The 26537-nt window shown below is 33.0% G+C and overlaps 1 protein-coding gene across 12 annotated transcripts in view; it reads right to left on the bottom strand.

The window, feature by feature from the left end:
• LOC145292174 (uncharacterized) overlaps positions 1–26537 on the bottom strand; it is an 806320-nt gene that overhangs the window by 320463 nt on the left and 459320 nt on the right. The gene's annotated exons all lie outside the window — the stretch shown is intronic.

The raw sequence follows: 26537 nt of genomic DNA, 5'->3' as shown, positions 1-26537 counted from the left end.
GCTAGCTTAGATAAATACTTTTGCAGTTTTAACAAAAAAGCTACAATAATATCAGAGCGCCTCCATTTACACCGAACATCTACAAAATGCCAACATGAATATATTCATATGAACGAGTTCCCTGTGGATTTTCCACAGGTCCCGCTAGTTAATTATTATTACTAGATGAATATTTAATACAGTCAGATTCTTCCTAACTTGCAACCTCTATCTCACAGAAGAGATGTTGCGAGTTTGTCTCTGATGTATCGTTATTTTCATGGAAAGTGTTCGACTGAGCTTCAATCTATGGTCCCCCCTCGCAAAACTTTCACAAGAAACACTCGTCTAGCTGTAAACACTATCAATAATTCCCCCCACTCTTTATCTGTGCCTAAACCTAAACGTAGATTCCATGAACAAAGCTTTTTTCTTAGAACTGCACGCCTGTGGAATTGTCTTCCGTTTTCCTGCTTTCCGGCTGACTACAATATGGTTGTCTTCAAGTCTAACGTAAATAAGTTCTTGATGAGCCGTTCCATATAAGTTATCAAATTTACCAAATTTTCATTACTAATGATTACTATATTGTCCAATTTCTACTGTACACTCTTTAACCCTTATCCTTGAGTGGCCTCTTGGCCTTGATAATGTGGTGATGCCTATGTAAAAAAAAACAAAAACAAAAGAAGAATCCAGGTTGTCCTCAATGCTTGTACAGCTAAATAATGACATTAATGCGGGTGTACCGCAGAGGTTGATCCTTAAACTTTTATTATTCCTGATATTTATTAAGGATCTCCCTAATGCAATTGTATCAGCGATGGGTATATTTGCCGATGAGACCATGCTCTATTCTCGAGATGTTGGAAAAACAAACACAGACATATCCAAGGCAACCGCTGAATTGAAAAAAAAAAAAAAAAAAGTGGCATCCTGTCTTGAGTCGAATTGTGACATAAATGGAAGGTAACATTTAATACGTAGACAAAACTTCTTTTTCCATTAACAATTATAAGAAACCTTAGCAGCAAACCTAAGAGTTCAAGATTCAAACTTCTCAGCCTAACATTTACAAGCAGCATGAATTGGAACAAATACATAAAAGATATGGTCAAAGCTGACACAAGGAAAGTGGGCTCCCTCTATTGCACTAGAAAACATTCCACACTTAGCAGATCCTATATCTTGGCAAAGCCATTATTCACTCATGCATGGAGTATTGTTACCAGACACTACTCTCTCCCTCTTAGACAAGGTTCAAAAGAGAATCTAAAAGGTTCCACACTGTCTACTAATTGAATGTGCTCTGATGAACTTATGGCTCTGGTGGCCCCTTTGACGTAAATATCACAGACCAACCAACAATCAGCTAAATCCTACCCTTTTATTGTTGTGGTCTTCAGACTTTAATAGCTTCTTTCCTCAAACCGGAATTCTTTTCTTGCTCTTGTCCCCCCCCGGGACAAGCAAAACTTTGTGTCCACGTGATTATGCCGTATATGTAATATTGGATTGTCACATTGAGAATAATTTAATTCAGGATAAAATTCTGAGTTTTCGGTAAACAATCAACAAAAGGAATTAAATGTTTCACCTACTTACCGTGCTTTTGTTGCCAACAAACATTTTACTCACGTACGAATTAAACAAAAGACTTACCTACAAAACAAAAGAAAAGCAAAAACAATTACATTTTGAATTAAGCCTCAAACCACATGAATAGACAATTTGTATACAATTTGGTAGATATTTTGAAATAGTTTTGGTTTTTTCATGAAGACTTGTTTCCTTCTGTGTTAAATTTTGATTCAGAATTTGAAATGAAGATTCTAGAAGCCGTTACAAAATTCGGACAACTATGGTAGTTATTTTTTATTGGTTGTTATTATCATGACGTTTTGGACCATTCAATTTCTGACCTTTTTCAGGTGGGTCTTTTCTTAGTTGGGAATCTTTGTCAAATTTGGTCATCTATAAAGAACTTTGAACTATTTTGTCAAACTTGGTAATCTTTGTTGAACTCAAGAAAATATAGGGAATTTTGAAATTAAACCCTTTATCTATACATATAAAAGACAAAACGGCCGTGAGCGTTTTTGTATGTCCAGCAAAGGCTTTTTTCGGGGGGGGGGGCTACGGATGGTTACTATTCCTTGGAATTTTTTATATACTCCCTAGATCATAATATCTACGATTTGCGAACAGACGTCGTATCTACATTTATTTACATCGACTTTTATAAAATTCTCACTATTCCGCCCTCTGGCGTGTTTGTTTGGCTTTTTCATATAAAAGCGAAACTAATCAGAATAAAAGCGATTCGCTGATCTTTGTGGCCAGCATATCTTGAAAGGCAATCAGCTTTGATCACTGTGGGGAATACCCTTCATATCAGACAATTGCTATTCATTAAGACACTACCAGATCTCCCCCCCTCTTAGAGGAAAGCTGATTTTCCCCCATGAAGTTAAAGCTTAACTGGCTTACAGCCAAACTTAAGTGTGTGATTTCATTTCTTCGCCTGTGTAAACTCCTTCACTTTAACTTTCTGCATGTCAACTTTTTGATCGCTAAATTAGAACGCTTTTCAATTCTTTCCCCCCCTTTTTTTTTCTTCTTACATGGAGGTCACCACTTATCAAGGCCCAGAAGCTAGTCGGGGATAAGGGTTATTGTGTGTACAGTAATCAATGGGATAGTATCGTAGTAATAATTAGTATTGGAAATTTGATAAAGTGTCATTATTTAAGGGGGCGGTTTGTCAGGAATTTGTTTATGTTGGATTTGAAGACATCCAAGTTGAAGTCAGGAGGGAAACAGGCGAATGGAAGAGAGTTCCACAATCGTGCACTTCTGAGAAAGAAGCTTTGTTCATGGAATCTACATTTTGATTTAGGCACAGATAAAGAGTGGGGAAAATTATTGACAATAGTTTCAGCTAGACGGGTATTTTTCGAGAAAGATTGGTGAGTGGAGATCAGAGATTGGAGCTCAGACGAGCACTCGCCATGGAAATAACGACAAAACAAAGATAGGCTTGCAACGTCTCTTCTGTGGGAGAGAGGTTGCAGGGAAGTGAAAAGGGTATCCCTCACTAGGCCACGAAGTCTATTTTGCACTCTATCAAGGCAGGATAGGCTGTTTTTAGCAGCTTCTGCCCAGATGTGGCAACAGTACTCCATCCTTGGACGTACTTGGCTTTTATATATTAGTGAGATATCTTCTGGAGCGGTAGAAGGATCCCACCATTTTCCCAGCGACCTTGGCAACAGACTTGATGTGCTCCATTTCAGATCAGGAGTAAAGGTCAAACCCAGCAGCTTATCAAAGCATGGGGCCTCCCCTAGACCAGAGCCATCCATTTCAATTGATGCCAGATGAGGATCAGAGCGTTGATGATGTAAAGATAGGAGCTTGGTTTTAAATGCATTAAAGGTAACCAGCCACCTCTTACCCCATTGTACCACGCGCTCAAGATCAGAGGAGAGAGAATCAGAGAGAACATTGTCATTTACGGCCTTTAATGTGTTGCCATAGATGGTCGTGTCATCAGCATAGATGTCAACGAATGATTTAAGTATGTGTTTAGGGAGATCATTGATGTAGATCAGGAAGAGAGTTGGGCCTAGGATGGACCCCTGAGGCACTCCAGCATTAATACTGTGGGCCTTTGATAATGGTCAGGATAGAACGCATGCTTCTGTTGAGGATCCTATTTGCTATTTGCCAAAACTGGTGGGACGAAGTCGCTGTTAAGCTATTTTGGATTTAACGGATTGAGCATATAGCTCTCTTGCATTTTTTATTACTCTTTTACAGTGGTTGTTGGCAGTTCTGAAAGCAGCTTTAGTCTTAGTGCATCTATTACATTGGTAGATATGGAAAAAGTGATTTTTGTGCGTGATGGCAGCAGCACATTCAGGGAAGAACCATAGCTGGCTTAGGTTTTTGTTGGAATTTTTTGGATGGTATGAATCGGTCTATGCCTACAATTAAACATTCAGTCATGTCTAATACTATAGAGGACACATACTTTTTAAACATAGAATGGAGAGGTAGATCAGATATGAATGTACGGAAGCTATCCCAGTCAGCCATGGAGTATCGGTATATAATACGGTGGAGAGGTACGTCTGGAGACATTACATCCTGCCCTAGCGTCAAGGCTTCGGATTTGAGCCTGCCTGCCTACTATAACTTTTTTTTTTCTCTCAGCACACACAAACACCCGGGCAACGTCAGGTACTCCCACTAGTTTAATATATAAATCTCACCTTTCTGTTTAAATGTATGTAAGTATGTCTGCCTAAAACTTTCAACAGAAGGCGACGGATTTTCACGAGATCGGTGTCATTTTGAAGCTCGACGTCTTGGATGACAAATATTGAAAAATTGGCCACAAACATTAATTCCTTCACTCTTAACTGGCCACTTTTCTACAGGGAGCGGTCGACTTTTTGCAAGCCATTTTTTGCAAGTCATCATATCGGTTGGATTGACTTTGCCTAATTTTTACGTTATAAACTTCCGGTCACGTCATGGAGTAGCGGTAAGACGTCAGATTTTCTTTCACTTTCTTTTCAGCCTTCACGTCACGAGTTCCAGATTGATCGACTTCCCCGTTTACTTGCCTCCTCACAAGGATAAAGTTAAACACAAGGTTAGTTTTTAATGCGGGTATAATCCAGTTCCCGAATTAGAGGCAGTCTGGATTGAGACAATAATAAAAATTGCCACTTGTCCTTCACTGACTGAGGACAGAATTGAATAAGCATGGCATCAGAACAGATACTACACTGCTTCTAGCTTGATTGAGTTAAAATTTCTAAGTTTGAAAACTTGTACATGAAGGTTAGCAATTATATTGGCTTAAACATTGTTTAATTTTGTTTTTAAATTTCTAAAAATGAAATTAAAAGAATCGTCTTAATTATGTGATTTATTCCAGAATAAAATTTTGGTTTGGCTTGTCTGTTTTATGGCAGATCAACCCTTTTGTCATTTACTGAAGAAACCAGCATAATTACTATAGTTGGATACAAATTATAGATTGATACGTTTTGAAATAATACAGTAGCTTAAATGAAGCAATAGATCTGACAGTGTTTGAACCAGTCATAATCAATTATATGGACCATGAGACTCAGCATTATAATAACACATCACAAACCTTTTCTGACCTATTTGAGGGTTCATGATAAGGTGAAGAAAAGTATCTAATTTGACCGGCCCTAGTCTTTCTTCTTCTCAACTTCTCCCAGAGACGTGATGTTGCTAGTTTTAGTTTATTTTTATAAATTCTATCATGCAAGTTAATTTTTATAAATTCTATCATGCAAGGTGTTCTTCAGAATTGTCTGATCTATTCTCTGCTTCATTTTTTCCAGCTCGTTTGACTCATGGATCTAGTAATCTTGATTTACTGTTTTGTTACCTCATTATAAGACATTAAAATTCTATTCTAATATCTTCTTTCCAAAAACTTCAAGTTTGTGGAATTCCTTTCCTGCTGGCTGTTTTCCTTCAAGCTATAAGGTTGATATTTTTTTCAATTCTATGGTCAATAGGCATTGTCATTCTTCCCAATAATCAGTTTTCTTTTTTGTTAGTTCCTTATCCTTACATCAAGTGGCTTCACACCTTATTTCGAGTGATTTTTTTCATAGAGAAGTTATTTCGAGTGATTTTTTTCATAGAGAAGTTATTTCGAGTGATTTTTTTCATAGAGAAGTTATTTCGAGTGATTTTTTTCATAGAGAAGTTATTTCGAGTGATTTTTTTCATAGAGAAGTTATTTCGAGTGATTTTTTTCATAGAGAAGTTATTTCGAGTGATTTTTTTTATAGAGAAGTTATTTCGAGTGATTTTTTTTATAGAGAAGTTATTTCGAGTGATTTTTTTTATAGAGAAGTTATTTCGAGTGATTTTTTTTATAGAGAAGTTATTTCGAGTGATTTTTTTTATAGAGAAGTTATTTCGAGTGATTTTTTCATAGAGAAGTTATTTCGAGTGATTTTTTTTAGAGAAGTTATTTCGAGTGATTTTTGCTAAGAAATTATTTCGAGTGATTTTTTTATAGAGAAGTTATTTCGAGTGATTTTTTTATAGAGAAGTTATTTCGAGTGATTTTTTTCATAGAGAAGTTATTTCGAGTGATTTTTTTCATAGAGAAGTTATTTCGAGTGATTTTTTTCATAGAGAAGTTATTTCGAGTGATTTTTTTCATAGAGAAGTTATTTCGAGTGATTTTTTTCATAGAGAAGTTATTTCGAGTGATTTTTTTCATAGAGAAGTTATTTGAGTGATTTTTTTTATAGAGAAGTTATTTCGAGTGATTTTTTATAGAGAAGTTATTTCGAGTGATTTTTTATAGAGAAGTTATTTCGAGTGATTTTTTATAGAGAAGTTATTTCGAGTGATTTTTTATAGAGAAGTTATTTCGAGTGATTTTTTATAGAGAAGTTATTTCGAGTGATTTTTTATAGAGAAGTTATTTCGAGTGATTTTTTATAGAGAAGTTATTTCGAGTGATTTTTTATAGAGAAGTTATTTCGAGTGATTTTTTATAGAGAAGTTATTTCGAGTGATTTTTTATAGAGAAGTTATTTCGAGTGATTTTTTTCATAGAGAAGTTATTTCGAGTGATTTTTTTCATAGAGAAGTTATTTCGAGTGATTTTTTTCATAGAGAAGTTATTTCGAGTGATTTTTTTCATAGAGAAGTTATTTCGAGTAATTTTTTTCATAGAGAAGTTATTTCGAGTGATTTTTTTCATAGAGAAGTTATTTCGAGTGATTTTTTTCATAGAGAAGTTATTTCGAGTGATTTTTTTCATAGAGAAGTTATTTCGAGTGATTTTTTTCATAGAGAAGTTATTTCGAGTGATTTTTTTCATAGAGAAGTTATTTCGAGTGATTTTTTTTATAGAGAAGTTATTTCGAGTGATTTTTTTTATAGAGAAGTTATTTCGAGTGATTTTTTTCATAGAGAAGTTATTTCGAGTGATTTTTTTTTATAGAGAAGTTATTTCGAGTGATTTTTTTTATAGAAAAGTTATTTCGAGTGATTTTTTTATAGAGAAGTTATTTCGAGTGATTTTTGCTAAGAAATTATTTCGAGTGATTTTTGCTAAGAAATTATTTCGAATGATTTTTGCTAAGAAATTATTTCGAGTCATTTTTGCTAAGAAATTATTTCGAGTCATTTTTGCTAAGAAATTATTTTGAGTCATTTTTGCTAAGAAATTATTTCGAGTGATTTTTGCTAAGAAATTACTTCGAGGGATTTTTGCTAAGAAATTATTTCGAGTGATTTTTGCTAAGAAATTATTTCGAGTGATTTTTGCTAAAAATTTATTTCGAGTGATTTTTACTAAAAAATTATTTCAAGTGATTTTTGTTAAAAAATTATTTCGAGTGATTTTTGTTAAAAAATTATTTGGAGTGATTTCCATAAAAAAATAAATTAAAAAAATTTAAACCATGACAATTTTCGTGACAGTATCGGTTTCATTTTTCCTCCATACCTCTTTTTTGGATTTGTTTTTTTTTTTTAGCATTGAAATTATTCTCTTGTGTGATGATTAGTTATTGGTCTTCATCTCGTTGAATAAGGAAATGGTCAATTCGTCACTCAATAATTTTAGTAACTAGGTGAAATATACGCTAGGATTCATTTATTTAATTTAATTTTTTAAAGCTAATTTCTTGAAACAATTACCAGAATGAATTTCAGTCAAGATTTATGAAGAATAAAACTTTGTATTTTTCATTCGGTTCTAATTCTTTAACACCCTTATTTTAACAGGTTTTGGGAGATAGGGGGGATCATACCTAAACGGCAAAAAAAAACAAAAACAAATTAGTGAGAGTTTCAGCTTTCGAATTAAATAAACCGTATGCTCTTTCGATTGGCTTTTTGTGGAGCAATTGTTTGTTTCTAATCAAGGTACATATCCGAAGTGCTTAAGATAACTGAAATATGGAACAGATTAGCATATGAAGTGGTCGGTTATTTTCCAATAATGTTTTTTTTTGTATAGATTTCAATTTAATATTTTCGAAAAGTTATATTGTACAAGAAAACAAATTTATGTTGTCTTCAGCCCAATGGTTGCAAATAGTGTTATGTGTTTTCTATTTATATATTAAGAATATCTAGACCAGTGTTTCTCAACCTTTGATGACCTGTGACCCACCTTACTGAGTATCTCAACACTCCTGCCCCCCCACACTTCACCCCCCCTCCCCCCAAAAATATGCAGATTGTGTTTCATGTTTATTTAGCTCTTCTTCATTCTAATGTTACCCTTATCATAAAATTTAAGGGCTTAGAACAGATGAGGTAATTTATATCTAAAATGCCTTTCAGAATATGAAAATTACATGATACAAAACACAAGCCGGAACCAATTAATTTCGTATCTAGAGCTTCCACAAATATAAAACTAAATAACATTTTTTTTCATGGCTGAAGTCTTGCCACCTTATTTATACATTGCAAGTTTCTGCATTTTGAATTACATTTTTACAGCGTCCTCTTATGGTTCCCCAATTGTAGGCTCCTGGGTACCTTGGGGCTCTGGGTTGAGAAACACTGCTCTGGACTTTACCATTCATAAAGACACAGCTTTTCACAAGGGACTACTATGACACTATGGACACATGAAAACTGCACATATGGAGTGATAGCATTGGCAGAAATGGAATCAATGAGTAAATATCATGAAGAGGGAGATCTAGAGAGGGAGTGAGGTATATATCGGATGATCTTTAGTGTGATCCAAGGATATTGCTGGGGAAAGGATCAGAAAAGTTCAATAAAATTGACATGCATGGAATCAGAGAAAATCGAAACATGATACACACATGTCATGTGATATAATCGACAAAGTTGGACATTTTTGAAGCTGATTAGAAGTGGATCAATGTACATTCAATGAAATGAGATCTTAAATAATTATCTAAAGAAAACAGACATATAGAGAGAGTTCGATAGAGAGATAGAAAATTCAAGATAGAGAGATAGAAAGTTATAAAATTCGATAGAGAGAGAGTTTAAGAGAGAGAGATGGAGAGTTCAAGAGATAGATAGAGAGAGAGAGACAGAGGTCAAGAGAAAGTGAGAGAGAGAGAGAAAAAAAAATTCAATAAAATGAAATCCGAATTATCTAAAGAAAACCGAACTCTCTCTCGAACTCTCAGGATGATTTAATATGGACTACAGAATGTTGGCACCATAATTACAATTACATAATGATGAACGATTAATGACAATGCATTAAACCAACTATTTCCTCCACCAAGAGAATTTTTCACAAGATCAGCTCAAAGCAGATGCTGCAAATCGGACACAAGTAATTTTTGTTCCATCATCTTTTCACTCCATTTGAAAGAAACCATTCGCATTACGAGGGGCGTTCAATAAGTAATGCCCCTGACCCACTTCCAGTTGTCTGATCTAGCTGAAATTTTGCATGTACAATGATTTATATCTCTACGGGTTATGTGGCAAATCACAGCTCTGAACTAATTGTGGTTTCTGTTTTACAGGTGTTTGAATTGAGTCAGGTGTGAAATAGAGCCTGTTGAATGTCAAGCAGTGATCCGGTTTTTGTATTTGAAAGGACGCACACCATACAGGACTTTTGATGAAATGAAAGAAACTTATGGTGATAATGCCCCATCATATGACCTTGTAAAACGCTGGCATCATGAATTCAAACATGGCCGGAAGTCTGTGGAAACAGCTCCCAGACCTGGTCGCCCCCCTTCTGCCATTGATGAGGCATCTGTCCGTCAAGTTGAGGCTGCCATTTTGGAAGATCGGCGCATTACTATTCGCCAAATAGCCCAAGATGTCAAGTACAGGGTCTGTGGAAACTATCATTCATGACCATTTGCATATGCATAAGGTATCTGCCAGATGAATTCCCAGGTTGCTCACACCATTCCAGAAGCGAGAACGCGTCGAGTGCTCGGGGATGAATTTGGAAATGTGCCAAGAAGATGAGTCTAAGTTTTTCAAAAGACTGATTACACAGGATGAAACCTGGGTCCATCACTATGATCCAGAGACCAAAGCCCAGTGAATGCAGTGGAAGCACTTGGACTCACCACCTCCAAAGAAGGCAAGGGCGCAGCACTCCGCTGGCATGGTTATGCTCAGTCTTCTGAGATCAGGATGAAGTAGTGATGACAGATTTCCTGGCAAAGGATCAAATCAAGAGGTGGGGCAAGATCAGCAAAGGTACCCTCCTCCTGCAGGACAACACTCCGGTCCACAACTTGCATGTTACCAGATCAGAAGCACGGGCGTGTGGTTATGAAATACTCCCCCATGCTCCCTACTCTCCTGACCTTACACCCTCTGACTTTCAACTCCACCTAGCCATGAAGTTGTTTTTGAAAGGAAAGCGTTTCCTAGATGATGCAGCCTTGATTTCTTAAGTCACGTCGTGGTTGGAGGACCAACCTGGGATGTTCTACAAAAACGGTCTCAAACGATGGGAGAAATGCATAACTGCATGCTTCCTGTGTAGAGAAAGACTAATAACTGTGCCAAGTTTCGTTGCTTTGGGAAGTGGGTCAAGGGCATTACTTATTGCACGCCCCTCGTATGTAATTGTTGGGGATTTGGCGAATATGATCTTATTGTCCAAATAACGGTCAAAAATGTTAGATAAGTTATCAGATCGATTTCTATAGCTAACATAAGGACACTTAACCCTGTAGCGATTTGCATGATCAAAGACAATAGGACAGAACTTTGCAGGGAGTCTAAAAAAGTAATTAGGAAGAAATTAATCTCGATTTCCCATTGATTCACTATGTGCTTCACTCAAAAGAAAGGCTTTTCTTCCACATACACATTTGATACATCAAATTTAAAACTACACGTTTCTATTTAATTATATTGCTCAGAATTTATGTCAGCCATCTTTATTCGCTATTAGTCATGGCGTCATCTACCTGGCATAAGCAGGTAAATGAGCTAGTATTGCTATTAATGAAAATTCCCAAAAGAATCTAATCTTGAATTTCATGGATTATTTAGTGCATAAACAATATTCCTGTTTTGCATTGATACAGTAAAGATCATCAAATGTCAAATTCAAACCAAGCATTAAACGAAATCATTGACATTTGTTCGATGTGTAAAAAAAAATCATGTAAATAAGATTTGTCCTTTCTTTTCTCAAAGAATTTGTTAAAGAAAAAGAGCATTTTTTTTAATAATTGAAATGTTAACTGATTCTTAGTTTCAAAATCAACAAGATCTAGAAAATATATAGAGAACGAAAGAAAGAGCAAGGGAGAAAGAGCAATGGGAAAGGGACAAAGACAGAAAGAGAGAGAGAGAGAGAGAGAGAGAGAGAGAGAGAGAGAGAGAGAGAGAGAGAGAGAGAGAGAGAAACTGAAGACAAAGAGAGTTGAAAGAATGTAAAAGAAATTATTGTTAGATTATCTCATTTAGAATGATTTTATAGAAGTCATTTTCATGTCATTTTTGTATTTAGGGTGCTTGGAATATTCCAGACTCTCGGATTGGCAACAACAGGTAACGTCTCATATCTGCTAAACATATACACTTTAATCTAAAGGGTTGGCACTATCCACGTTAACATGCAGTTATATAATACTGTATGACACTATTGAAGTCTCCAAGTTTTTACCACATGATGCCAAAATTATTTTCAGCCATCCTTCACAAGCACAGACCTAGGCATGTGGTTAGGTCAATAAGTTTAGCCAATAAGTTTAGCTTTCAAAATGATATAGGGTTTAATTAATTCTAACTTATATTAGAGCACCATTTTTCTGAAAAATTAGCGAAAAATGGGTCTAATTCTAAGACCAAAAATGCTTATTGCGGATTTGTCATGCAAGAATGCACATTTTCGTCTGAGACAATTTTTCAATTTTTTCCAAATTTGACTTTTTTTTAGCTTTAAAAGGTCCACAGTCTCTAATGCATACGTGAAGTGTGAAATATTAGTCATTTTAATACCACATACCATCCACTGATCAGAAAACACCAGTTTTATCAAAATCTGATACAAACAGAAAAAGTTACAACTAATTTTGTAGAGAACATTGGCTTTGGAAGCAGAAAATTTTTTTTTCATAAATTAAATCACAGGCTCTAAATAAGTCTAAATAAAAAATTCAACTCACAGAATAGTGATTACCGGTATTCATGACGATATGTATTCATGACGATATGTATTCATGACGATATGTATTCATGACGATATGTATTCATGACGATATGTATTCATGACGATATGTATTCATGACGATATGTATTCATGACGATATGTATTCATGACGATATGTATTCATGACGATATGTATTCATGACGATATGTATTCATGACGATATGTATTCATGACGATATGTATTCATGACGATATGTATTCATGACGATATGTATTCATGACGATATGTATTCATGACGATATGTATTCATGACGATATGTATTCATGACGATATGTATTCATGACGATATGTATTCATGACGATATGTATTCATGACGATATGTATTCATGACGATATGTATTCATGACGATATGTATTCATGACGATATGTATTCATGACGATATGTATTCATGACGATATGTATTCATGACGATATGTATTCATGACGATATGTATTCATGACGATATGTATTCATGACGATATGTATTCATGACAATATGTATTCATGACAATATGTATTCATGACAATATGTATTCATGACAATATGTATTCATGACAATATGTATTCATGACAATATGTATTCATGACAATATGTATTCATGACAATATGTATTCATGACAATATGTATGAGCCAATTTTTTTTATTAGCATTGAAATTCAGACTACACATTAATTTATCATCCAGGTCAAATTTTCAAATTTTCTGAAAAAAAAAATGCACTTTTCATGGTGTGTATGCTAGGAAAATGCTGGAGAACCCATGAATTATGTCCAAAACAATGTACTCAAAGTACAAAATCACAGAATTGAAGCTCTAGGAAATTCCCATAGTATATATTACTCAGACGTATTTCACATTTGTTATGATAATGACGTTAGATTGTTTGACTACATTGAACACAAGAGTTGAATTGTTGTTCCCTTTATTTCATGCTGTTGTTGTGGTACAACATTATCAAAAAGCCATTTTGATGGTAGTTCACATTCAAATATCGTATGCAGTTCGATCGGATCTATTAAGTGGTCCTTACACCGCTTCTCTGGGCAGAGAGATAAACTAATTGTGAAATGGGTTGGCGAAGACAACTACAACCAGAAACCTGTTCATCATATCCAGGAATTCGGTGAAAATTTAAGTGATGCTGCACTGGCTTCAAAATCGAAACATCTGATACAACAGTATAACATTCTTTTAGGGACGAGATCGATATACACTGATTGATTAACGATTTTAATCTTTATGATCGCATATGTTATTTCTGAATTTAATAATAAGTAAATCTTCCAATCTATTTTAAAAAGTATCTTACTTTCAATTTCAGGTTCCTAGTAAAAGAAAAAATTACAAGCACTATATTATGTTCAGGAAACCAGTCAAAATACTAATTTTTAATTTAGCAATCTGACACACTTTGAAAATGCTAGAACATCTCTAAAACTAGGCCAGATTTTGTATTTTTGACAGTTTTTTAATTCCCTATTAAATTTTGACCCAGAAAAATAGTATGACAAGCCATATAACGTTACATTGAAAAATGACCTAAATTGGCTTCCATGAGAAAAACTTCTTCATGGGGACTTGAAGGCTAAACAGACAGAGATTTACTGTTTTCACCTTTCACAATAGAAATGACCTTGAGATCAGAAAAATAAATTTCTCAGTTTATGTGTCAGTTATTTTAGAACATTTGAATCGTGAAAAAAACTTACGGTTATGGATTGCATAAGTGGAAAGGTAACAAGAGAGCTAAGGATGCGGAAATGTGATAATTCCTAATAAAGTTCAAGATGATATTCTATAGCAATGTACACACAAAGTTTTAGTTGCCTGCTAGACACCATCTTTGAAGGTACAATAGTTAGTGAGGACAAATTGACATGAGAATACGTCATCCTACAAGTAAACTCTGACCAAATATTCCAGATAACACAGTATTCTGGGCTCAAATAAGATGCTTCCCATACATTGGCTCATACAAGGATTGATGCACCTTATCCTAGTAATGTTACCTAAAGTAAAAACAGCTGAATATTCCACTAGACCAGATGAATTTTTGCCCTAGGATGAAACAATATTCAGAAAAGACAACAATGAAGTTATAGTATAACATAGTTAATTGGTAAATTGATGAAAGTTAACTTAGTTTTCTTCAATCCTTTATTAATTCAATGTTTGAGAATTTTGATTGAACACTTGTATTTATCTTACATAGAAATCAAATGTAAGCCCCATAAAAAGGTCCCTTTATTTCTAAGAACTTACTGAAGTAAAAAAAAAAAAAAAAAAAAAAAAAAAAAAAGAAATGTGTTATTATATATGGTGAGATGAAGAAAACGATTATCTCCACTCTTCTTTTCAACCGTTTTGTGTTGGACTAAATCTGTGAAGTCATAAACAGTTATTATTGTGCAGACAAAATAAACCTCGATTGTTCTGCAAAGATTCAAACTGCAAATGTAAATTATTCCAAGTTTGAAAAATGCTAACAATTAAATTTATTATCTCATATATTTTATTATATTTCAAGTTTTTTTTTCCTGTACATAATGCACATTAAGCTATTTCTTAAGAGCTGTGTTTCTCTTTGCACTTCTGAATTTTTGAGATCAGATGTGAATGCTTGTGTTATGTTAATTGGACTAGTATTTTCATCTCGAGCGTTGTGCTAATAACACCCAAGATGAGAATAATAGTCCGATTAATCAACATAACACAAGTATGTCTCTTTGTTTGTCTGTCAATCTGTCCATTCCAATTTTCTTGGGGGGGGGGAGAAACTACTGATTCGACTGAAATTTTGGCTGGATCTTTGTTATTATAATGTACAGCGAACTAAGTATTATGGTATCCATTCAATATGCAGTTAGGTATTAACAGGGATTAAGAGGGATTAGTATTTAATCAAAAAATTAGCACAAATCTAGCCATATTCAACCATCAATATGGCATAAAGCACTCATTCTAAGTCAACAGGCTTCAACTTTTGATGGTTTTTAGTTAAAAAGTTTAGTTTATTTCAATTATTACTTTTTTTATTCAATATTTAATTATATTAAGGCATTCCATAAGTGAACTATATATCACTTTCTATAAAGTATATTTGAGCCCAAACAATAAATGTTAAGAGGTCATAATTGGGGTCAAAGTTTTAAAAAATTGACCTCTTCGGTCTCTACCAAATTGCTCAGCCAATTTCTGGTCTAAACTTTGAAATTTTACATAAAGTGTATTCAGACATAGGGCAAGCTTTTTAATTGTTTTATTTTTCCTGAAAATTTGGCTTCCAAGGGGTCAAAATTCAAAAGATTTTACCTTTGCTGTCTCTAGCAAACTATTAAGCCATTTTTGGGTCTAAACATTTGACATTTTAGATATAGGTTACTTTGACATGGGTCGAACATTTCGCTACACAATAACTGTCAATTCTCAGTCTACAGACTCAATTTGATATACAGGGTAGTGAGATTTGAGAAAATCTTTGTAATCCGTTTTTGGCCAGAAATTTGGCTGTTTAGGGGTCAAAGTTCAACGATTTGACCTTTGAGAACTCGTTCAAACTCCTGACAATTTTGGGTTTAAACACTTGAAATTTTAGATATAGATTCCTTGAACATGTATTTAACTTAATAACTTGATTTGAGCCAAAAACAAATGTACAGGGGTCAAAATTGGGGTCAAAGTTTTTAAAAATTTGACCTCTGCGGTCTCTACCCACATTTTTCTATGGTAGTTAAGGAAGCCTATTATATAGAAAGGCATTACTGTACATATTCACATTTTTTCATGTGTACATATGCACATAAAGTTATGAACAGTACATAGGGCCCATGCAAAGCCGGGCTGAATTGCTAGTACACTATATATTCAAAGGAATTCTACAATAAAGTTATCTCATTTACATATTACATCAACGAAAATATATCTTAATAATTAGCTCTGTCATTCATGTTTATTAGTAATAGAATTGTTTTCATTGTTCTGTTCAGGAATATCATTTAAAGTTGATTTATTTAATCTAAATATGTTTACTTTATTTTTAATTATTATTAGGTGACATTAACTGTATTGAAAAATGGAAGTAAGCTTTATTTAAGCTATGAGAGTTATTTCCATTAAATTTTCAGAGCCCAAGATGAATGTGTTTGATGTTTCCATAAATCCAACATGCAAACCACTTTCAGGAAAATATTAACAGAATTAAGATGTTCCATATAACTTAAATAGTATATGTCAGCAAGGTTTCGACCTAGAACACTGGGTATATACAGCTAGTGTATATATATATATATATATATATATATATGGTGGAGGTGCTGATCATCACTTCTTGACAGTAGACCATCTTTCCCTTGCTTTATTGTTGATTATTTATCCATTTCCATGTACTTTTAAAATATTTTTTCTTTTTGTTATTTTAATTAATACGTTTTATAATTTTTTTATTATTCATTTATTTTAATTTTATTTTTTAATTTAGTATATATATATATATATATATATATATATATATATATATATATACACATACACACACACACACACACACACATACACCAGCTGTTCGCTCGGCTTTGCCTGATCATACAATATGCTTAAAGATATTTTAATTTATGCACACTGCATATGTATTATTCTCGAATTAATCCTCTATTAATTATTTTATATTACAAAGAATAATTTGCTCAGTGGACTAATTCGTAAAAAAAATAACAATGATAATGTTTTTGTCTGTGTTTGTTTACAATATCACGTCAGCTATAATTTGGACTTGATGATGAATGCCCTCGAAAGTCACTTCTGATTAATGTTTAGTTTTAAAATATGCAAACAAAGAAATGATTTGCAGCGATTTTAAATGGTACCTAACTCATAAAGAAAAAAATTAAAATAAAATGGTGAGGTACACCCAGGGAACCATTCTATCTGTAGTCGAATTCCTACCACTGAGCTATTTCTCGATGTGACATTAGTCCTGCTTTTTTTTTTTTTAAAGAAATAATTTGCTGAGAATTGAATCTCCCGTTATTTGCTGAGAATTATCTACCTTAGTGCAACATAAAACATTACCCTGTAAAAATTTTTTTTTTTATCTATAAAGGCAGAAAGACTATTTTTAAGATTAGATTTTTTCAATTTTCGATACTTATCGGATGAATTTCTTTACAAGAACACTGCCAGACAAATTACTTTTGTTTGAAATTAACAAAGGATATGCTCAGCCGTTTTGGAACTTATGAGGAAGGAACTTACACACACATGCAAAGTGACTTATATAATTAGTAGAGATATGTGTGTGTATATGTGTGTGTGTGTGTGTGTGTGTGTGCATGTGTGTGTAATTAACTCTCCTATCTAATTGCCTCTATGAATAATTTTATCATAGAGAATTATGCATTGCGAAGAACCAGACAAACTCTTTATATCGAGCAAGTAATCTTCATATACATGCAGAATGTGTTAAATGGGCATCGTGGACATATTTTAGAGTTAGACCTTCTGGACTAGTTGTTCTCGTACCAAGGCTTTACAATCTCCTAGATACTATACTCAAAATAACGGAAGCGAGAGTTACATATCTGCTGAAAGTAAATCAAAGATCCACTTTCTTCTTTTCTTAAATATTAATGTGCTTACAGTTATATCTCATAGGATTAGTAAATCTCTCGATGGAGGCTTCCTTTCTAGAGCAATTGCTATTGACATATTAAAGGCCTTTGATAGGGTATGGCATAAAGGTCTACTTCACAAAATCTCCAACAACAGAATAGCCGGAAATGTCTTAATTATTAAATCATTTCTCTCTGATAGGTTCATAGGAGTAGTGGTTGATGGGCAGAAATCAGAAGCTCACAGTATTAATGCTGGAGTCCCTCAGGGCATCATCATGGGCCCAACTCTCAATACCAAAGTAGAGCAGGGTATACACTTTATTTGTTTTTACATAAGCAGTGATAGGTGCTGCACACTCATGAGCATGTTACGGTCAGCTAGTTATTGGTAACTAGAGACATCTCCAGGTGATAAAGCTTATATGAAAGCAAAGATTGCAAACGTTGTTTCCATGTAAGCTGAATCACCTGAAGAGGTTTCTAGTTACTGGTAACTAGCTGACCGAAACATGCTCATGACTGTGTAGCAACATATCACTGTTTATGTAAAAACAAATAAAGAGTATATATATATATATATATATATATATATATATATATATATATATATATAAAAGAATTAATTTATGAACTGAATAAGCAAGCAATTTATTCAAGTATTATTTTAAAGGTTAAATGTGTAAAGAAAACTTTGCAGCGAACTTTCCTGTAATGTCAAGGATATCTTAGATTTTATCTTCAAGTAAAAAAAAAAACACGTTTATATGCAATTTTACTATTTGGGATAGCAAGTACCCAAATAAATAATACAAAGTTTTTACTCAGATAACTCAATAGTGCAATACTAGAGCTATATATATTTCTTAAAAAATACCACTTCATGGGGAACAGACGCTCAAATTGTTGCTCATTTTTAAAATGCTAGATTTTTATTTAGAACAACTTGAATATAATTGTTTCAGCCCAATGTTGGTATACAGGTATAAACTCATGAGCACATAAAAACAAATTTTTCAAGGTTTCCACATTCTACAAACAGGACTACATATGAGAATAATGGAAATAGTATTCACACGAGATAGAGAGATAAAAAAGGAACAAATCAAGTCACACATCTTGTAACGTTTTGTCTGTATTGTAAAAAAAAAAATCTTACAATAAAGACGAAAGCCTGATGAACATGCGAATTGAGTTGTTCCTTTTTTTATCTCTCTCTATAGATATATATATAACTTCTGTCCATTTTTAGCAGAGCAAAAGTTCAGTACATACATACATACATACATGTAGATATTAGTGTTGAGATGATTAACATTTTGGGTACCGGAATCGGTATTGAAAAAAAAAAAAGTAACTATTTTCCAATGCCTAAAACGATTCTTTTTAATGCATTTTTACTTTTTCGTTTGTTTAAAACTTAATTTTCCTTTTCAAATTACCAATTATAAAATGATAAATACTTATTGATTTTAAACTACCAGTAAAACTAAAATATATATCCCAGTAATTGTAATGGAATCCGGAATTTAGAACAGAATCCGAAATTGCATCTAACTCAAGAAAAATATTAGAATCGTTCCATCACTAATAAATATTTAAAAAAAAGTTTTGGAAGAAAAACAAATGAGGTGATCAATTATGCAGGTAAGGCCAACACTTCAAAGACAAAGGAGGTCGCGACTTTGCTGACTGCAATCCCATACAAAATGGAAAACAGTCCCGAAAATAGTGCATGCTTCCTTAAAAATGGATCGTGGTGGTTGAGCAGTCTGATCAGGTGACTTGCAACACTCCACTTTGGCTCTTACTTTGGCTAGATAGGAGATTCGAGAAGCTCGATCCAATCAATCAGTCACGTCATGCCCTAGTATTCATAAATTCTTCAATCAAATTATTAAATCTGATTCTTCCAAAAATTAAACATTATTTATTTTATTTGTTCACAAATAAATACTTGATGGTGTGGTTAAGGGTCAATCGTGTTGAATAAATAATTTTAGCACAACTGAGGAGTAGCGTTTTCTAGTACGGTTTTCCAAGAGTAATTCAATGTATTGTAAAAGGAGTAGTGTTTTCTGGGAGTCGTGTAAAATTTCCTTCTAAGGTTAACGTTTTCTGAAACCAATGCCGTGCATTCTGAGAGCAATGTAGTCTAGGAATTAAAAATTATATTTTAACAATTTTATTTTGCATCAAATACCCCATAGATAGTTGATATGCCGTCAAACAAAACTAAATCAAAGATGAATTTGGTGATTAATTAAATGTTAATTCGTATGATATGTAATAAATTTAAAAATTAAAATATGCAAAATCTCCTGAATTTTAACTTCTTTAGCTCACTGAAGCTTAAGTCTAAACTTTTAGACATTTTTAGTATTAAAAGCATTAAGGAATTTAATCAAAATTGTAATAAGGATTCTAGACATATGGTTTAATAGTGTGTACGTGTACGTGTATGCATATATTTTTTTTCATAGTCTAGACAGGTTAAATCTCTTTATTTATAAAATCGTTAATATTGTTCTCTGACCTCTTTGTTCATTACGTGTCAACTATTCTCACTCCTCCCTTTCCAGCTCTTAAGAAATTCATATCCCCCTCTATATATTTATGTTATACTTCCCCTCTTATCACTCTCTCTAATTCTTCCCAAAAAACATCTTTTTATCTTCCCTTCAAATAAAATTTGATTTTTGTAATTAATTTTAAAGCCATAAGATCTTTAACCTCGCTCCACGCCAGTTATGGCAAAGTATATCTCCTTTAAAATTGAAAATAGTCTTGAACCATTTTTAATTTTTAATTTTTCTTGCCTGGCAAAATCTATTATGATCAAAACGGCCTGCACATTGTAGCAAGATATGACTGTATTTACATAAAAAATAATAAAATTCATATATATATATATATATATATATATATATATATATATATATATATATGTGTTGCTTTTAATCTTTGTTAGGGGGCATAAAAGTGGTGTAAAACTAGTGAATTATTTTATTAGTAACCAGCAAAATGTTAATCGGGGGGGGGTATTTTGCTAGATTATATAACCAACTGTCAGTAATTGTTAACAGTCACATATAGCAAAAAGGATTATATATATTAGATAGAATAATATATTTTATGGAATAATTTCAGAGAACCTTGTTGAAATACCACTATTACACGCCATAAAATGTAAAAGTACATACAATATTCTACATGAATCTCGGATATTTTTTTTCACTTTTAACTAAAGTAAACACAGAATACTGAATACATTTCGTTAAAAGAAAAAAAAAACTCGGACAACTTAAAATAAAAAAAAAACGTAAACAAATGAAAGCGTTTTAATGCGCAGTATGAATGACCGGTTTTTCTTTTTTTCAAAGTTGACAATGGGTGGAACTGTTTGTTCTTTTGTTTTTCTTTTGCATTTGCTAATGTTGAGCTACCGCAGGCAATTAAAAGGGTACTAGTCAGAAAAATGACCCATTTGGTCGCCCATTAAGCACGGATTAACGAGAGTTTGCAAAGAGTAGTTAAATTTTAAAACAGGCAATGCAAATTTAATCCTTCTCTCTAATTACAAATTATATAGTATTAGTATCTGTGGTGATATTTCCTTTTTTTGATTTAAACAAGGAATTATTCCTAGCTCCAGTTTTATAGTTTATTATCTTTTATTAAAAGTGAAAGTGATAAATAATGGAAAAGTGATAATAATATATTAATAAACAATATAAAAGCGATAAATAATATATTAATAAACAATATAAAAGCGATAAATAATATATTAATAAACAATATAAAAGTGATAAATAATATATTAATAAACAATATAAAAGTGATAAATAATATATTAATAAACAATATAAAAGTGATAAATAATATATTAATAAACAATATAAAAGCGATAAATAATATACAATTATATTATTAAGTGATGAACATTTAAAAAAAATGTCTAACAGCATACAATGAGAGAGGGCAAGAATGATAGAGAGAAACTTAACAAAAGATGGGTCACTTGAATTATTTACAAATTATGAATAATAGTAACGATCAAGATGAAATGTACAGTAAGAGAGAGAGAGAGAGAGAGAGAGAGAAGTATTTTGAAATGATCAACATTTAGGTTAAACAGTTGGTGATGGACAGCAGTGACCTATGAATACCTGTTTGGGTCTTTGGTCCCCAAGGTTATTCAGATAAGGAAATGATGATTAACAGGTCTCAAGAATGAACCTATATATGCATATGTCATGAATCGATTTACAGAGGCTTTATTTACGGCTTCTCATGAGAATGTTGTTTTTTATTTGTTTTTGTTTTTTTGCTGTTATTTGTAGCTAGAATTCAAAATGTGTGATGCGTTTATGAATTCTACATCCACACATGTCACAATTACAAGCATATTATTTATGTGTGTGTGCTTGATTTTTTTTTTTTTTTTTTTTTTTTTTGCTTCTCTCAGCTATTCAACGTGATGATGCTGTTCACTTTCAAACCTTTCCAACCCCACTCTTATTCCATTCCTACACTCCGGTCTTCCAAGATTTTAAAAATTAACTAGCAAGATCACCAAATGAACATCAATGTCGTGTAGAGGCTTTAATTGTTAAAAATTGTTCGAAATGGGTTGGTCACATTACAAGAATGAACGGCCAGTTCTTTACTAAGGAAATATTTTATTCTGAACTAAACGTAGGAATTAAAAAATGTGAAAGCTAGAAAACAAAATGAAAGCAGTACAAGGATTGTTTGACGCAGAATATGAAGACGTGTAAAATTGATTACACAATATGGGAGATTAGTGCAGCCATGCAGTCAGTGATATATGATGCAGCTGATCAGAGAAATGATTCTTTGAAAAAAACTGATTGTTATAAATGTTCATCAATTCTTACAAAGCCTGCTTCTGGCTATGGTGAACCAATCCATCATGAAGAGGATCCAGATAAATCCACTAAGATGTTCATCAGGAAAGAATATCCAACAATAGATTTATTGCTGTGGTAAGCATAAACTACGACAATAGAAACAATCTTCTTCCAATATAAAATTTGATTCAAATATTTATCAAGTAATTTTATTTTCTTCAAATTATAGTATTAAATTTTAAGAACACTTTGATACCATATTGAACAAAGTTGCATAAACTAGTCAACTATTCTTTATGTTAACTAAAACCTAAGATTGAGCGTGGTTCCTAACTTTTATATCATTTTAGTTTAAAAATTGTTTAAATAAGTTTTAAGTTTTTTGAGCCATTCATAACTAAGTGAATTCTGAGAATGACGTGATAAAGTGGTTAACAAGATAAACTGATAACCTGGGTGTGCCAAGTTCAAATTCAGTTTGTTCTATAGAAACATTCATCAAAACTCACACCTGGCCGCGTATCTAAACTCCCAGAGATAAAATAATTAAGTTAATCAATTATCCTTCATTAAAAAATGGAAAAACAAAAATAAAGTAACTCTTCAAACATATTCAAGTTTATTTGGAATCGATTAGTCTGTCTAATAATTTGCAACTTAGAAGCAAAAAATCTTACAGGAACGGCCATTTCCAAAACTGTAGCCATTTCAGATGTAAATCAGTTTATCATTGATGACGATCACATTAACGCTTAAAACGGTTATCAGATAGAAACAAACAAAAAAGAAAGCTTATCTTAGGAGATAAGAATATTTATCATTATCTCTTAGTCTTGCCAAACTAATTCTATTTTCTTCCTTTGTTTACTTAAAGATAACAAATTTGGTTTTTGATCTAATTAAACGACACCTTCACTCAAATTAGATAATGTTCCTTGCCAACTAAAGTTTGCAGAGGAAAATAAATGTCCAAGGGTCCTTGCTCCAACGACATTCAATGATGAAAACACATGTCTACTGGAGTTGATTATATAGTCTTCCACATACAAATGTTTCACGACTTATCAGGGTGACTAGATGTAACGAGCGTACCAGCTTGCAACATGAATAGTGACTGATATTCTACTCTCTGGCCAACATGAGTGGAATAAATATCACAAAACTGCCAAAAATTCTGACAAACTTCTCTCTTTGTATGGCTCTGATTTTAGCCGTGATGATCCTCTTCAGTTCAAGAAATAGTAGGTGATGCCCTTTTCTCTTCCCTGCAACCTCTTTCCCACAGAGGAGACGCTGCAAGCCTATCTCTACTCGTTATTTTCATGGCAAGTACTTGACTAAACTGCAGTCTATGTGCCCCCCCCCTTGCTAAACTTTCACAAAAAACACTCGACTAGCTAAAACCACTATATATGATTTCCCCCACTCTCTATCTGTGCCTAAATCTAAATGCAGATTCCATGAACAAAACTTTTCCAGAACTGCCCGCCTATGGAACACTGTTCTGCTGGCCTGCTTCCTGGTTGAATACAACATGGTAACCTTCAAATTCAATATAAACAAGTTCTTGTTGAGCCGTCCCTATAAATAATCAAATTCTACCCAATTTACACAACGATTACTACCACCTTACATTCATTAACCATTATCCTCGAGTGGCTTTTGATAAGTAATGACTTTCAAGTAAAAAAAATAGCCTAAAGATTGTTTTCAGAGACTTATTTTTAGATAGGTTATTAAAAAAAAAAAAAAAGAAAGGTTGATCAAACCTCCTACTGATGAAACTATCATCAAAGTGGCTTCTAATATCATTTATCTGTGATAAAAAGACTGTTAGACATTAATCACAGAAACTTGGTGGACATGTCAGACACAGATTGAAGCTTATTTGTACATATTTCAATTGTAGAAATGATTGTGAATTTATTAACAATTCGATGGGTGGCATCTTTTTAGTGTGGTGGTGGTGGGGGGGCACATTGTATATCAAATTTTAAAACTAAATTTTGTGTGCCAAAAACTAAAAAATTAAATTAATCATTAATATCAAAAGTCCAAAGTAGAATCAAAAGTTAGAAGTAGTGGCTTCCTTCTGTCTTGAGAGTCAAAAGATATCCTAAAAAGGTGGGTACAGGACAGTGAAGCAAATGTTGTGGAATCTCAACATCTCTTCTGAACAGTGACAAGGAGAAATGGCCCGAAACGCTGGGATGAGCTGAGAAAGTATAATTTTGTTTTGTTTTTTAGTTGCACTACAAAGGCTTAAGGGAATTATATAGAGCTAATAGGAAGAGATGTATTCACATTTTTCAAACATTTGTGTAGTATATAGGTTGAGAATTGTCCTCTCACACACACACACACATTCTCGCTTATAAATAAATCATAATGACGAAATATATCAGGTGGAAAAAGATTCGAGATGAGAGCAATAAACTTCCTTGAAGTTAGACATTTTAACTAATAATCATGACAATTAAGGCATTATCCCGTAGAGAGATTGAGAGAGATTAACCAATCATACTCGATCTGTGGTGAAGGCTAACTATATAAGATTGAGGTTTGTCAACATAATCAGGAATATAAAGAAAGTTTACAGAGTTCAATGTTGGTCATTTTTAAGGATGCCAGAGGTCATTTCTCAGGTTACCCTATACACAAGATTTGGAAGGCTTCATCTGTTTATTTTTTCTCCCAAATGGCAGATTAATAAAGCATTAAGGCAGAAATATGCCAAACCTTTGAAAGGCTAAAAAAATGAAAACACCATAAATTCAACAAATCTAACACAGGGAGCAGCAAAGTCAGCACACTAACAAACTTGCTGAATATTACTTTGAAGTAATAAACTTTTGTAATTAAATTCAGATGATTTTCCTAGTTTGATTGCTAGGGTACGAGGTGCCTTCAATAAGTTTTCAGGCTTATATATATATATATATATATATATATATATATATATATATATTTATATATATATATATATATATATATATATATATATATATATATATGCATTTAAAATTGTCATAGACTCTTGAAAGTTCAGTATGTTATTGCTATACATCTAATGAAAGGACTGGCCAATTTTTATGATTTCAGGTTCAAATGAACAGCTACAACAGAAATTGGAATACACCACACTAAAGCCTGATTGTCACAGCTGGTGAATTTTAAAAATGCAATCTATATGCTATGACACTTTAGAAGAACGACATACAATAAAATTCTGTTTTAAAATTGGGAAAAATGCCACAGAAACGTATGGAATGCTTCAGACTGCTTTTGGACAATTTTGAATGAATCAAGCATCAGTTTGTGAGTGACATAAGAGATTCAAGGAAAACAGGGAGTCTGTGAGGTATAATGAGAGGTGTGAGATGAGTAAGAAAGAACACCAGAGATGATTGGTCAAATAAAGAATTTCATGGATAAGGGCCATAGAGTGTCTATAGAGACAATAAGTGCACAGTTTGATGTCAGTGTGGGAACTGTACACTTATTATTTGAAAAACTGAAAATGCGGAAGTTTTGCGCAAAGTTTGTCCCAAGTGTGCTCCATCCTTATCTGGGACTTTCCAGAAAATGATGGAATGGTACAAGTTCATTGCAGCCGGAGGAGATTACTTTCAAGGGGACTAGATTTTCATGTGTGTACTATAGTCAATAGACTATACAAAAAAAAAGTCTAGAAACTTATTTAAGGCACCTCGTAAGAATAAAGTTAAGATAAAGCCCTGTATTAGGGATATTTAGCTGGTTGTTAGTAAGTTTAATCATGTAACTTAGAAAATATTGAAAGTTTGATTATAACCGTTGCATAGATTAAAGTGATATCAGATGTAATTTAAGGTACTGATAAATGG

This window comes from Euprymna scolopes, chromosome 13 (genome assembly GCF_053919585.1).
Source record: "Euprymna scolopes isolate OS-2025 chromosome 13, ASM5391958v1, whole genome shotgun sequence".
Classification (NCBI taxonomy): Eukaryota; Metazoa; Mollusca; class Cephalopoda; order Sepiida; family Sepiolidae; genus Euprymna; species Euprymna scolopes.
The sequence above is the reverse complement of the archived record's forward strand: the minus strand, read 5'-3'. Positions and strand labels throughout refer to the sequence as shown.